Source organism: Oryzias latipes, chromosome 12 (assembly GCF_053564925.1).
Source record: "Oryzias latipes strain Hd-rR chromosome 12, Olatipes_Hd-rR_3.1".
NCBI classification, from domain to species: domain Eukaryota; kingdom Metazoa; phylum Chordata; class Actinopteri; order Beloniformes; family Adrianichthyidae; genus Oryzias; species Oryzias latipes.
Window position 1 is genome coordinate 33413155 of NC_136248.1, and position 14785 is coordinate 33427939.

Below are 14785 nucleotides of genomic sequence, written 5' to 3' on the forward strand. Positions count from 1 at the left end.
TCTGAAACATTAACACAGCAGCACCAATATATTTAACGTTTTTAGTCTGAAGAAATAGGTAAAAACGTGCTGATTTTTTTTTTCTAAATGACGGATTGTTTATTTCTGATCTCATAAAAGTGCAGCTGTTTTCCTACATTACCTGCTGTCTTTCTGTCTGTCTGAAACCAACTAAACCGCAGGCAGACAAAGAAAACATGGATGGAAAATAAAGACACGTCATCAAAATGTCTACAATAGTTCATAAAGAATGACATTGTTAGCATGAGCTTAGGAATCTAAGGGCAGCGGTGATCTTGGGCAACAGGCAGCGGTAGCAGTGGTCCGCGTGCCCCGATTCCCCTGGCAGACAGGGCCCACACCACCCCTCCCCTTTCGTTCTCACTCGCGCAGCCGCGGACAGACAGAACAGACAATAGGAACCGAATAGTGGACCAGATTATTTTCCAAGCACTGAGCCGCTGTCACCGCTGCCCCCACGTTAAATTTGCGCACCGGACAAACCTGTGCCTAAAACCGCCACCACCGCGCGCCCCCCCTCGCATCGCTTCGTGCCCCCCCCCCCCTGGGGGCGCGCCCCACTATTTGAGAAGCACTGTGTTACACAAATATTTTTCCTTAAGTAATGACATTTTTCCTCCAAAATCAAATAATGTTTTGTTTAATAGGTTACAGATGTGTTTTGGCATTTCTAAAGACAGAGACACATAGACAGATCTAGAGATTCCTTCAGCTTCAGATAACAGAATTCTACCGTTCAGAGAGAGATTTCTCATTAACCACATGTTATAAGGCGCAGTGGAGTTTAGAAACAAAGGATTTGTATGTTTGTGTCAGTGTGGGGGGGCTCGAAAATATTCTAATCTTTAGAAAGGGGGGCCCTGCAGAAAAAGTTTGGGAACCACTGCTCTAAGGCATCAGGGATGACTGTAGTTTTTGTTCTGCGGCTGAGAATGTCATTTAACACCCTCCAAGACTTTTTTTTTTTTTCGATCTCCAGATGCAACCTTCAGTTGTGTAGTAAAATGATTTTGTTTGCTTATTTGTAATAGTTTTGTTAGATTGTTTTTATATTTTATGTAAGTTAAATAATTTGTTTTTTTATATACTTTTTGTACAATTTATTCTTTTGTTTGATTGAATTTAGTATTCCCTTGGTTATCCAAGGTTTTACTTTAAATGTCTTTTTGTCTAATTTTTTTTTTTTTCTGGGATTGTTATGCTAATTGAGTCAGTTAATTCTTCAATTAATGAATTATATGCAGATTCGGGATCTGTGGTGTTGAATACTGCGTCCCACCTTTTGGTCTGAAGGTGACTGATTAGGTTTGCTAAAGTTTGGGTGTTTACAACTTTCACTTTTCTCCTTGTACGTGGGATTGACGGTTTTTTATTTAGTTTCATATAGCATGCAATAGGATAATGGTCTGTAATGTCTGAGTATACAACCCCTGATTTTTTTTTTTCCGCAACTCTGGTGTACTTATTGATTTTTGGGAAAAAGGATGAGGAGAAAAGAGTATTAATAAAGTCATTGTTGGTTTTATTGTCCTTGGATATATCTATATTTAAATCACCCATAATAAGACAATTTATGTTCGTTAGGTTTATGTGGAGAAGAATGTTTTCAAGTTTGTCTCTAAATATGTCATAATCAGAGTCTGGTGGGTGATATATTACTCCAATAACAATACTTTTTGCATTATTATGTTTTAGTTGTAGAAATATTGAGTCAGAAAAATGTCCAGATTGCAAGTAGAAGACTCTGTGAAGACACTTTCCCAAATTCCCGCAACAAACAAAAACATAGTAAACAAAAAATAAGTAAAAATTTAAGAAACATAAAGATTACCATAGTCATTAAAGTAAACTCAAGTCAAATTTCTCTCTCCCGAGGAGTGCAATTCATTCAATACCCTTAACAAACATTAGTCATTCATTACTGCGACGTTTACTCACCAGATTATTATTGAGGTTGGAATAGAAGTACAGTACCTCATTTGTGGGCAATTTTTAGAAATAGTTCAGCCTCTTTCGAGTCTCTGAAAGTCTTTTCAGGTCCGTTGATTGTGAAGGACAGTGTTGCTGGATAAGCCATCTGGAAGCGTATATTCCTCTGGATGAGGTGCGCGCACACGGAGTTGAACGCTCTTCTGGCGATACGAACGCTTTGTGGAATGTCGGGAACGATCTGCAGGTATGAATCCTCATACACTATTTTCCCCCGTCGTTTTGCCTCTGTCAGAAACAATTATTTCATTTAAGGGAACCTGAACGAATGACACTTTGTTCATACATATAGCACTTTACAACTCCTTGAAGGTGCGAAAAGGGCTTTGCGATAAAATAAAGAGAAAATACATTGATTCTGTAGACAAGGCCTGAGGTCACCATCACGCCCCTCCTTAAAAAAAAAAAACAGATCTAGCAAACACATTTAAGTAAAATCCACATCTACTTTAAGATAATGCAAAAGTTATATAAAAGTTTCAGCAGTTTCAATAAAAGTGTTCAGCGTAAACACAAACAAAATTATAAGCTAAATGGTAATAAAATGATTATCGGCCTTCAACACACACACATACATTCATACATACATACATACATACATAAAATGCTGGTCTATCCCTCCTGCACCTCTCCCGATCTGTATTTTTATTTATTTTTTAAATGTATTTTGGACTTAAACACTGTCCACATAACCTAACCTGACAGAATCAAATTTAAAAGGATTTATGCTAAAGGAACAAGCAAAAACGGGAATAGAAAAGCATGAAACCTAAAAAAACGTTAACCTTAATGTTTACACAGCCCTTAGGTGGATGCCTTCCGGTTCCAAGGTGGGTTCCTAACAACAAATCAACGAACCATCACATTTTGTCACTGATCAACTCAACAAGAAAACTTAATTGTCAGAGACTTTATCTACCAGGAGCTAAAAGGGATAAAAAAAAAAAACTTCAACATCAGTCACCAGGTAATGTTTACACAGCCCTTAGGTGGATGCATTCCGTTTCAAGGTGGGTAGCTAACAACAAATCAACGAACCATCACATTTTGTCATTGATCAACTGGAGAACAAGAAAACTTAATTTTTCAGAGACTTTATCCACCAGGAGCTAAAAGGGATTAAAAAAAAAACTTCAACATCAGTCACCAGGTAAGTTTGGAGGATGTTGGGGCTTTATTTTTACATTATCCAGCAGTTCTGTGCAGCTGCGCAATTAACTCACGTTATCGTTTTGTTTCATTGTTTTGGTAACACATATTTAGTGCGTTCTGCATTTTTCGGTTTATTACAGCATAAAAACTGCTGTTTATCTGTTATAGACAGTGAGGTAGTCTGAGTTTTACAACGAGTGTGTCAGGAAATAAAGGTTCTCATCTATAAATGACAAACAAAATAAATGTACTAATTTTAAAATTATGAACATACAAAATAATACAAAAAGAAGTGTATTAAAGGCTTATATTTCCACTTATTCTCAAATTAGTGTTCACATTTTATTATTTATAAATAGGTACATTTATTTCTCATTTATATTTTGCAGTTTTAGTTTACATAATGATGATGTTTTGCACAGTTCCATCTCAGCCGACAGTTTCTTCTGCTCTCAAAAAGTATTAAAAAGTATTGGAGTAATAAAAAAAAAAACAGTGTCTGCATAATGAAATATGACCTTATGCAAATATACAATCAAACAATAAATCTCTCATAAATATATAAAAAGATCATGAAATTGTGAAAAACCTGCACACAGATTTTAAACGAGCCAATATATTATTATTCTGCTATAGATATTTTATTGGCTTTATCAGTGATTATTCTATAATAATAATTCTTGTTTTTTATCTGCAGAAGAAACTCCTGTCACCACATCTACTGTTGAAAGGGAAACATTTGACTGTTTTTCTTTTAACTGTTTGCTTTTATTGTAGCTCTGTATCTTATGTTCCAGAGGCTCCAAGAGAGGCGTGTATGGAAGAGAAGCAGGCTGGATCCAAAATTCGCCCAAACTTAAATCCAGTTGATCCAGCTGAATGACCAACCACACTCTCTGATCCAGTAAGAATGGATTTGGTGCAAAGAGGTCCTTTTCAGACCGATAAAGACTATGACTTTCCAAACTCACCCTCATTGAGCTGTTGTGTTCTTTATGTTGGATTGTTTTATTGTCATTTGATTTGCTATTAAGTTGCTGCTTTTACAGGGATTCAAAATAGGTTGGCAGTGGATTTTGTTGTGGAGAATGCTGTCACCTTGTGGATGAAATGTGCAAAAGCTGCAGGGCTGTTTTTTACACAATCACTTATAGCCACTGAAGAGATTGAATTATTTGAATTATCGGTTTTCTTTCGTCTTAATCACAAATGTAACTTTACCAAAAAGGTTGTATTTCTTTTCTGTTTTGGGCGAATAAATTGGCTCGTCCGCACTTACATTTAAGCTCAACTACAGACTAAACCTAGGCAGTCCTAATCCTCCCAGGAATTTTGGTCTTTGCAAAAAAACTTTTTTAATTCTGGGTGTTTTTTTATTCCAAATAAATGATGAGACAAGCGAATCGATTTTTTTTTTAAAAACTTTTAATGAATTATAATAGGGATGCATTGGAAAAGGAATAAATATTTTGGCAATACGTTCATTCTAACTATATTTACACGACCAGCTAATGAGATGGGTACATTACCTAGACGCTTAAATTGTTTGTTGGTAAAGATTCAGAAAATTTTGTTTAAAAAGTCCAGATATATCTTTTGTTATGTTAATGCCAAGGTATCTGAAATTGTTCGAAACTGAAAATCTTATTCTGGGTTAATAAAAACAAGAAATCTAAAGCATACTTGGAATGTTCAACAGCAAAAAATATATATATATTAAAAGATTAGTATAGTATTAAAAACCTCCATAGATTTAAATCTGTGTGGGTTCTGAGGTGTCTGACATGACATGGCACAATGATAGAATAGCTAATTCTGATCCTTGAGTTAAAATGTATGTGTTTATGGTAAAGGAGCAACCATAAACTTCGGAACTTTTGATTTACGACCTTGCTCCTCAACCTTATTAGGAAGTCAGACTCCAGACAGAGGATTTAAATAAAGGCCTCCCCATTCTACTTCAGGCTTTCCCCAGGACAACAGATTGGAGCACAAGATGGAAGATCTTAGCATTATTCACGAAAGAAATTTAGACGGGACAACTTTTACCCCTTCATTTTTTTCTGCAGATCTTAAGGACCTCCAAGGTTTTGGTTCACCTGAACCTGGCTCAGGGAAGAGGTGTTTTTGCCTCTGTGGAGGACAATACCTGTGCTGTGAAGGCATCAATAGAAACCTAACCAGTTTCCAAGATGAAAAGATGATAGAAGATGTCACATCTTCAACTGAAGGCACTCCAACAGCAGACAAACCTGCGAAGATTGACAAAGCCGTGCAGACAGACAGTGATGAAAAATTCACTTTGAAGACAAAAAACCAGAGACCACTTTCAATAAACCATAACATGCAACCCAACCAGGTAATGTATTGTTTTGTTTTTTTTTACTTTTCAAGCAATTTTGATTCATTATTCTTTAATGAATAATTAATGCAATTACACATGAAATTTCCCTAACGTCTTTATATCTTTTACAGATGGAAATCTATGGGGAACATGCGATACCTTACAGTCATGTTGGAGTCATTTATATAGGCAGTTCTTCTGATGAGGACGACGATGACATGAAGGAAGATTGCGCTGATGTGGACCGGACCTCCCCCCCAGAATGACATGTTATTTTCGTTACTTTTCAAGCCACATATAAGCTCTTTATAAAAGTAATAGCAATCATTAATTGTAATCAATATATGTAACCAACGTAGTTCGACACGTGTGCATCACATGAGAAAATGTAGAAAAATATTATATCATCATCTTTGAGTTGTCTTTACATTTTAAGAAATGTTTTAATCTCTATTTTTGATATATCTGGTAAGCCCACATATGACCGGGAAAACTCACCGTTTTGTAACAAAGCCATGTAAACACGTGAAGCTTGTAAACATTAAATCTCAAGGTTCCAAAAGTCCTGAAAAGCTGTGTCCGAATTCCCTCCCTAATTGATAACTATAACGGCATACAGTGCTGCACAATTTAGTGTTTATAGTTTTTAAAAGCAATTAAATGCGTGCGTTGTAGACCGCATAGCTTCTGATTTCCGGTTCCTGCAGCTTGACAAGAAAAACAGAATGGTGCAATACTGCCACCACCTGGTGTGGAGGTAACTGCTTCTGTCTTAAAACTGATTTTCCAAAAAGCGAGCTGAGACACAACTTTTTATTTTTTTTTTAAAGCAAAAACAAACAACAAAAAAAGAAACCAAAAAATAAATAAAAGGTATTTAATAATAATCTAAAGTCTTACAGTTGCAACAGGTTTTTTTTTAAAAAAAAAAAAAGAAAGACATAAAACATAATCAAACGTCCCAGCTACCTGAAATTACACTTATCTTGTCTTTAACAATTAGTGCAGCCTTCTGTCTTACTGTTGATCTGTAATGTTGTTTTTTATTGTAAATGTTTGATGTTATTTGTGTTGTGATTAATCAGTTGTTACGCATACCAAAAAAGTAAATGAGGCACAATTTTGACCAAAATTGTTTTATTTGTTCATCTAATTTTTGTGTGAAGTCAAAGTCACATTTCAACAGAAAAATATTAAGAATATAACAATTATATTTAATTAGATTTTAAGAATATGTGGGAACACTAAATTTTTCCATACTATTTGCACATTATACATTATTTACATACCAAACATTAATTCACTCTTCAAAACAAAAAAGTCCTTGACAATTTGCCAAAACACGGCAGTTAAGCCAGATCTGATTCACACTGCCCATCAGTGTGAGCGGCACGAGAGAGTCCCTGATGTGAAAGGACTTTATCCTACAGATCACTCTTTCCACCATAATTCTGAGGCGGGGCATGACTGCGTTTGTTCCGTTTCCTCCTTGCTGATGGAGCTGAACGCTTAAAAGGTGGCATGATGAGCTTAGATCCAATGTCAGTAATGAGGTCTTGAACGAGGAACTCTTTGTCCGCCATGACATCGACTCCTGGCTCCAGCAAAGGAACTTGGCTTCTAAGTCATGGAAAGCCTCATCCAGAGCACCTGTGAAGATAAAGAAATTAAAAATCAGTATTAAAACATTTGCTACCTTTCACCACAACACAGTAATCATGATTTGAAAAGTATGTTAAGTATTTAATTACAAAAAGGTTTCATTTATTTTTGTTAAAGAAAATACAAAATGACAAAATACTCTAAATTAATTAAATACATGTAATTAAAATAGGTGAGAGCATGAACAGCTTTTATTATCAGTGATGAAAGTCAGGCAAGGAAAAAATCCCTGAACTTTTCTTTGAGCGATATGGCGGGCACAGAGCGAAATTTTGGAAAAATACGTGGTCTTAGATGCATTCTGGTGCATTCTGGCAGCTAGTTATTCACTTCTTTATCAAGAAACTAAGACTAATTGGAGCATCATGATTTGTCATTCAAACCCCTAGTTTGACTCTCCATTAAGGACTTGCTGGTCCTAAAAAAGAATTTGGAAAATTGCTCAAAGTAGAAGAATTCTGCTTCAAATACTCCATCAAAATACCAAAAACCGAATTTAACTTTGTTTTGAAAGCAATTCCTAAATGTATTATTACATTATTCAAAAGTTCATCATTACAAAGTCCAACTTTATTGCCAATTGATCCGACTAAAATAGAAATAGGCCAAATTTGTTTTTCTTCTTCACGTAACACAAATCGCCGTATACGCTCACTCTTCCAGAAGGATGTTGTCTCCATTCCTTACGTAGTTTCTTTTTGGAATAATTTAGTTTATCATTTAGAATGGAAAAAGATTTGGAATTTACCAGCAAAATACTTTTTAACCAATAAAGTGAAAGAAATCTCATTCAAACTAATCCATAAATTCTATCCAACCAAACTATATCTACAAAAGTTCAAGGAAGATATTGATGTTACTTGCTCTTTTTGCCAAGAACAGCCTGAAGATACTGTACATTTATTTTGGTCATGTCCCTTTTCCACCACTCTCTGGTCTGAAGTTTGTCATTTCATTTCTGCCCACATTGACCCTGACTTCCGCCTGTACTTAGAAAATGTTATGTTTGGCATCACCCACTGTCCATCTCATAAAAAAGAACAGTTGTACCTCATTAACCTTTTGTTGTTTTATGCAAATGGCACATTCATAAATCAAAAGTAACGAATCATACCCCTCATTTCTCAGTCTTTATTAATGAGTTCAAACAATACATTAAGACAATAAGAAACTCTGATAATAAGAACGCCATCAAAACATTAGATCTGTGTATTAGTTTCAATCTTTATGCATAAAATGTATAAACCCCCTGGCTTGTTTCTTCGTTGTTCAATGTTCAACATTATTTTGTATTGATTTTTTACATTCAATAAAGTTTGAAAAAAAAAAAGCAAGTCACGCTGACCACGTGGTGCAGACAGAGCCAATCAGACCCGTCGACGCATCCGAAAGCAACTAAAACGTCCCGTTATTGGTCAATTAGGCCGGGAAGACGAAAGATGGCCACGACCATTGAGGAAGCGATCTGCGGAGAAATATAGAAAATAAAGCTAAAATTAGCTGATTTCAGACCATTTTCTAATCCGGAAAGCGATTTGTCCGTAGAGATCAGGTCTTTATTTCCCGGAAAGTACGTTCGGTTTGCTCAAAAACCCGGATTTCCGGGAATTCCCGGAAGACTTTCATCACTGATTATAAACATTAATTTGTTCAGGTAGAAATGCATTTATCCAATAACGGTACACATAGTTGACTAACGTTAACCAAACACATTATGAACAACCTTACCTGCAGGTGGGTGTGTCACGTAGTCCTGATCCATTTACTGCCTTAGCTTAGCCACCATGTTGCTATCTTCACAGCATAGCTGCATAGCCCGATGTTTGAGGTTCTGTCATATAATGACTCCATTCTCAAAGGAGCAGTAAAGTTTTTCCAAGGGAAAAGGCTCGGGACAACACCACTCTTCGGGCGACGAACGACGCAGCCGCACCACAATCCGGAGCGAAATTGCCGGCAGCAGAGCAGAGGGTGCCACCTGTGTTTACATTAAACTATGCCCTTCCTCTCTTCGGATCGCCTATATCATTTGGGTTTGAGGTTTGGATCCACAGGAAAATAATGAAATGAAAAGTAGGGCTGTTTTTGGTTGGAAGACGAACAGCCTGGAACACCACAGAAACTGCAATTCTTCCACTCTGCCATTCTTCATATGTGTCGCTATGCTAACAGGAAGTTGTTTTACGTTCCTGCAGCTTGACAAGGAAAAACAGAATGGTGCAATACTGCCACCACCTGGTGTGGAGGTATTGCAGCAACTGCTTCTGTCTTAAAACTGATTTTCCAAAAAGCGAGCTGAGACACAACTTTTTATTTTTTGAAAGCAAAAACAAACAACAAAAAAAAAGAAACCAAAAAATAAATAAAAGGTATTTAATAATAATCTAAAGTCTTACAGTTGCAACAGGTTTTTTTTTTTAAAAAAAAAAGAAAGACATAAAACATAATCAAACGTCCCAGCTAAAAAGAAAAAGTCGCTGTAAAGTTTACTTACCTTGACTCATGCCTTGCTGGAGTGAAAAATGGTTGAAAGAAAAAAAAAACAACAAGAAAAAAAAAACACATCAACTCCATCATTGTTTTATTGAGTTTCACAGGCAAGCTTACTGTAACACAAGCAACCGTGAAAAGACAAAAGCATTTTTTTTTTTTACAAAAACAACAATATTTCACACACTCAAAGCGTCACAGGAACAGGCTGGACTGCGAATAGTAGTCGCAAACTCCACAGCGCGAGGGGTATGAAAATAAATAAATAAATAGATTGATGCCCCCCCCAATCCCCTCCACCCTCTGGGGGATCATGCAGACCCCAAAGCACATGCCCACCTGAGCGAGTGGGAGGGGTAAGGAAAATGAAGATAGGAAAATAAAAAAGCATAGCCTCGTGGGGTCATTTGCACTCCCTAAAACAGCGGAGTGAACGCTTTTTTTTTTTAATAATACGGGTTCGAATGCACGCGAAAGCACAGCGCGAGGGGTATGAAAATAAATTTTTTTTAAAAAAAATTGATCCCCCCCCCCCTTCCCCCTGGTGGTTGTGCAGTGTAAGGAAAATGAAGATAGGAAAATAAAAAAGCATAGTCTCGTGGGGTCATTTGCACTCCCTAAAACAGCGGAGTGAACGCTTTTGTTTTTGGAGAAAAAAAACAATATAGTATTGTCTCTTGGGGTGATTTGCACTCCGTAAAACAGCGGAATGAACGCTTTTTTTTTTTAATAATACGGGGTCGAATGCACGCCAAAGCACAGCGCGAGAGGTATGAAAATAAATAAATAAATTGATGCCCCCCTTCTCCCCCCCCCCACCCCCTGGTGGTCGTGGGGTGTAAGGACAATGAAGAAAACAAATACGGGGTCAAATGCACCCAAAAGACAGCGCGAGGGGTATGAAAATAAATAAATAGATTGATGCCCCCCCTCATCCCCTCCACCCCCTGGTGGTCGTGGGGTGTAAGGACAATGAAGAAAACAAATACGGGGTCAAATGCACCCAAAAGACAGCGCGAGAGGTATGAAAATAAATAAATAAATTGATGCCCCCCTTCTCCCCCCCCCCCCCCTCCACCCCCTGGTGGTCGTGGGGTGTAAGGACAATGAAGAAAACAAATACGGGGTCAAATGCACCCAAAAGACAGCGCGAGGGGTATGAAAATAAATAAATAGATTGATGCCCCCCCTCATCCCCTCCACCCCCTGGTGGTCGTGGGGTGTAAGGACAATGAAGAAAACAAATACGGGGTCAAATGCACCCAAAAGACAGCGCGAGAGGTATGAAAATAAATAAATAAATTGATGCCCCCCTTCTCCCCCCCCCCTCCACCCCCTGGTGGTCGTGGGGTGTAAGGACAATGAAGAAAACAAATACGGGGTCAAATGCACCCAAAAGACAGCGCGAGGGGTATGAAAATAAATAAATAGATTGATGCCCCCCCTCATCCCCTCCACCCCCTGGTGGTCGTGGGGTGTAAGGACAATGAAGAAAACAAATACGGGGTCAAATGCACCCAAAAGACAGCGCGAGAGGTATGAAAATAAATAAATAAATTGATGCCCCCCTTCTCCCCCCCCCCCCCCCCCTCCACCCCCTGGTGGTCGTGGGGTGTAAGGACAATGAAGAAAACAAATACGGGGTCAAATGCACCCAAAAGACAGCGCGAGGGGTATGAAAATAAATAAATAGATTGATGCCCCCCCTCATCCCCTCCACCCCCTGGTGGTCGTGGGGTGTAAGGACAATGAAGAAAACAAATACGGGGTCAAATGCACCCAAAAGACAGCGCGAGAGGTATGAAAATAAATAAATAAATTGATGCCCCCCTTCTCCCCCCCCCCTCCACCCCCTGGTGGTCGTGGGGTGTAAGGACAATGAAGAAAACAAATACGGGGTCAAATGCACCCAAAAGACAGCGCGAGGGGTATGAAAATAAATAAATAGATTGATGCCCCCCCTCATCCCCTCCACCCCCTGGTGGTCGTGGGGTGTAAGGACAATGAAGAAAACAAATACGGGGTCAAATGCACCCAAAAGACAGCGCGAGAGGTATGAAAATAAATAAATAAATTGATGCCCCCCTTCTCCCCCCCCCCTCCACCCCCTGGTGGTCGTGGGGTGTAAGGACAATGAAGAAAACAAATACGGGGTCAAATGCACCCAAAAGACAGCGCGAGGGGTATGAAAATAAATAAATAGATTGATGCCCCCCCTCATCCCCTCCACCCCCTGGTGGTCGTGGGGTGTAAGGACAATGAAGAAAACAAATACGGGGTCAAATGCACCCAAAAGACAGCGCGAGAGGTATGAAAATAAATAAATAAATTGATGCCCCCCTTCTCCCCCCCCCCTCCACCCCCTGGTGGTCGTGGGGTGTAAGGACAATGAAGAGAGGATGATAAAAAAAAGTATTGTCTCGTGGGGTCGTTTACGATCCGTAAAACAGAGGAGTGAACGCTTTTTTTTTTGGAGAAAAAAAAAATAAAGTATTGTCTCTTGGGGTCATTTGAGCTCCGTAAAACAGCGGAGTGAACGCTTTTTTTTTTTTTAATAATACGGGGTCGAATGCACGCCAAAGCACAGCGCGAGGGGTATAAAAATAAATTTTAAAAAAAATGATACCCTCCTCCCTCCCTCTCCACCCCCTGGTCTTGGGGTGTAAAGAAAATGAAGAGAGGATGGAGAGAGAAAAAAAATAAAGTATTGTCTCGTGGGGTCACTTATGCCCTGTAGAACAGCGGAGGGAATGGGTTTCGTGCTGGCCACCGAGAAATGCATCGTGGGGTCACTTATGCCCTGTAACACAGCGGAGAGGATGGAAAGAGAAAAAAAAAAATAAAGTATTGTCTCGTGGGGTCACTTATGCCCTGTAGAACAGCGGAGGGAATGGGTTTCGTGCTGGCCACCGAGAAATGCATCGTGGGGTCACTTATGCCCTGTAACACAGCGGAGAGGATGGAAAGAGAAAAAAAAAAATAAAGTATTGTCTCGTGGGGTCACTTATGCCCTGTAGAACAGCGGAGGGAATGGGTTTCGTGCTGGCCACCGAGAAATGCATCGTGGGGTCACTTATGCCCTGTAACACAGCGGAGAGGATGGAAAGAGAAAAAAAAAATAAAGTATTGTCTCGTGGGGTCACTTATGCCCGTTAAAACAGCGGAGGGAATGGGTTTCGTGCTGGCCACCGAGAAATGCATCGTGGGGTCACTTATGCCCTGTAACACAGCGGAGGGAGTTATATTTTTTTGGAGTGGGGTCATGCAGACCCCAAAGCACATGCCAACCTAAGGGAGCGGAAGGGTTATATTGACAAACCAATACCTTTTTACATGCTTATCACAGGTAAGATTGATAACCCTTGTGCTGTCTTAGGGGGAAGAAAACATGGATTAAAAAAAAGGTAAGGAGGGGGGGTCATTTTAAAAACGCATACCCCCCTTTGGTATTGACCCCAGACAGGTACACCCCGGTCTGGCCTCCAGCAATCGAAGAGGGTCAAGTTCCTGAATTTATTTTCACTGTGGATTTACTCAGTCAAATTCAGTGGGGAAATCCAGCTTCTTTCAGTCAAAGCAGCTGGTTAAACTCAAATTGTTTTAATCAATAAAGCACTTTGACACAGTAATCCGCGCCTTTGTTTCTATTCGACTGGATTACTGTAACTCTCTTTCCATCTCTCACTCGTCCTTATCCTGTCTCAAACTGGCAAAGATCGCTGCTGTACGTTTGTTAACTTGCATGTGGAACAGAGAGCATATTACTCAAGTTCTGACTTCTCTACACTGGCTGACTGTTCATTTTAAAATTCTTTTATTTGTTTCTAAATCTTTAAACAGTCTGGCTCTGCCCTGTCTCTCTGAGCTGCTACAGCTGTATTCCTCTTAGATCAGCTGACCAGCTGCTGCTGGATGTACCAAGGACACAGGGGAAACTCAGAGTGTATGGGGCATTTTCCTTTGCTGGCCTCAGCTTGTGAGTTGCACTGCTCATGCAGGTTAGGCAGGCCCATTCTTCGAATGATTTTAAATCCAAGTTGAAAACTCAGTTTTTCTCACTGGCTTTTAACTTAGTTTGAGTTGGTGATTGTACTGATTTTCATTACTTTTGTATTATGTTGTTCATTTTGGATCGTTGTCTTGTTTTATCTTTCATCATTAAGCACTTTGGTCAGCCTCTGCTGTCACAAAAGCGCTTTATAGATAAAGTTTACTTGACTCATGCCTTGCTGGAGTGAAAACATAGTTGAAAGAAAGAAACAAAAAACAACAAACAAAACACATCAACCCCGTCATTGTTTTTATTGAGTTTCACAGGCAAGTTTACTTTAGCACAAGCAACAGTAAAAAAGCAAAAGCATTTTTAAAACTAAAAAAAAAAAAATATTTCACACACTCAAAGCGTCTGCCAGCACAGAGTCCTTTCACTGCTAGCATATTTCACAGGAACAGGCTGGACTGTGAATAGTAGTCGCCATCCCCGTATGTTTTGGCAGCATTAAGACCGTCTCGATGAGCGTTGTGCGACATGAAGGAGTCTGTATTTTTCCCGTCGCCTTGCCTCTCTTTGAGCACTGTGGAGGTGAGCACCATGGTGATCACGTACATGGCGTATATGAGGATGTTGAACACTGCTATGGCGCACTCCACGTTGTGCATCCTGTGTTCGTCACGAATCAGCGGCCTGTACAAGAGCTCCATGCAACCAGAGACGACTGCCATGAACAGCTCCAGATTCATCATGATCAGACAGGCCAGCACCGTCCGGGTGCTTTTGTTGAGCCTTCTGGTTCCTTCCTCGGCGTCGTCCATCTTGCGCTTGCTCTTGGCCGCGAAAAAGCTCAGCACCACGCTCACGACCATCGCCAGACAGCCCATGGTTATCACAGCTATGCCGCCGTGTATGTAAGCGTGATCGTAGCTACTCCTCTCCTGAGCCGTAGAGGAGCCGAAGGAGACGTCCCGAGCGCTCCCCCTCACGGCGTGACTGCTATCTATCAGGTAGAGGATGTTGTTGGGCAAGGCGAGGAACCCGACAATGAGAGAGGTGATGACCGCGATGGCGGCCCCCAACTTTCCCCTGAACCTGGCAACGCTCAGTACGGGGTTGGACTTCCTCCCCATCAA

General features: G+C 39.7%; 3 long non-coding RNA genes across 4 annotated transcripts; 1 reads left to right on the forward strand and 2 right to left on the reverse strand.

Moving 5' to 3' along the window:
• Positions 1–2907: 2907 nt before the first annotated feature.
• On the forward strand, positions 2908–6078 carry LOC144996739 (uncharacterized). Of its 2 annotated transcripts, XR_013659585.1 has the most exons (5): positions 2908–3020; positions 3101–3160; positions 3960–4066; positions 5232–5521; positions 5638–6078. It is a non-coding gene; the product is annotated as an uncharacterized LOC144996739 (long non-coding RNA). The 2 variants fall into 2 exon arrangements; XR_013659584.1 differs by lacking the exon at positions 2908–3020 and having other exon boundaries at positions 3041–3160.
• LOC144996736 (uncharacterized) lies at positions 5202–6143 on the reverse strand. The gene is made up of 3 exons (XR_013659581.1): positions 6005–6143; positions 5666–5756; positions 5202–5414 (listed from the first exon to the last, which is right to left on the reverse strand). It is a non-coding gene; the product is annotated as an uncharacterized LOC144996736 (long non-coding RNA).
• A 483-nt stretch (positions 6144–6626) lies between these two features.
• On the reverse strand, positions 6627–9358 carry LOC144996738 (uncharacterized). Its single transcript, XR_013659583.1, has 2 exons — positions 8897–9358; positions 6627–7156 (listed from the first exon to the last, which is right to left on the reverse strand). It is a non-coding gene; the product is annotated as an uncharacterized LOC144996738 (long non-coding RNA).
• Positions 9359–14785: the final 5427 nt, after the last annotated feature.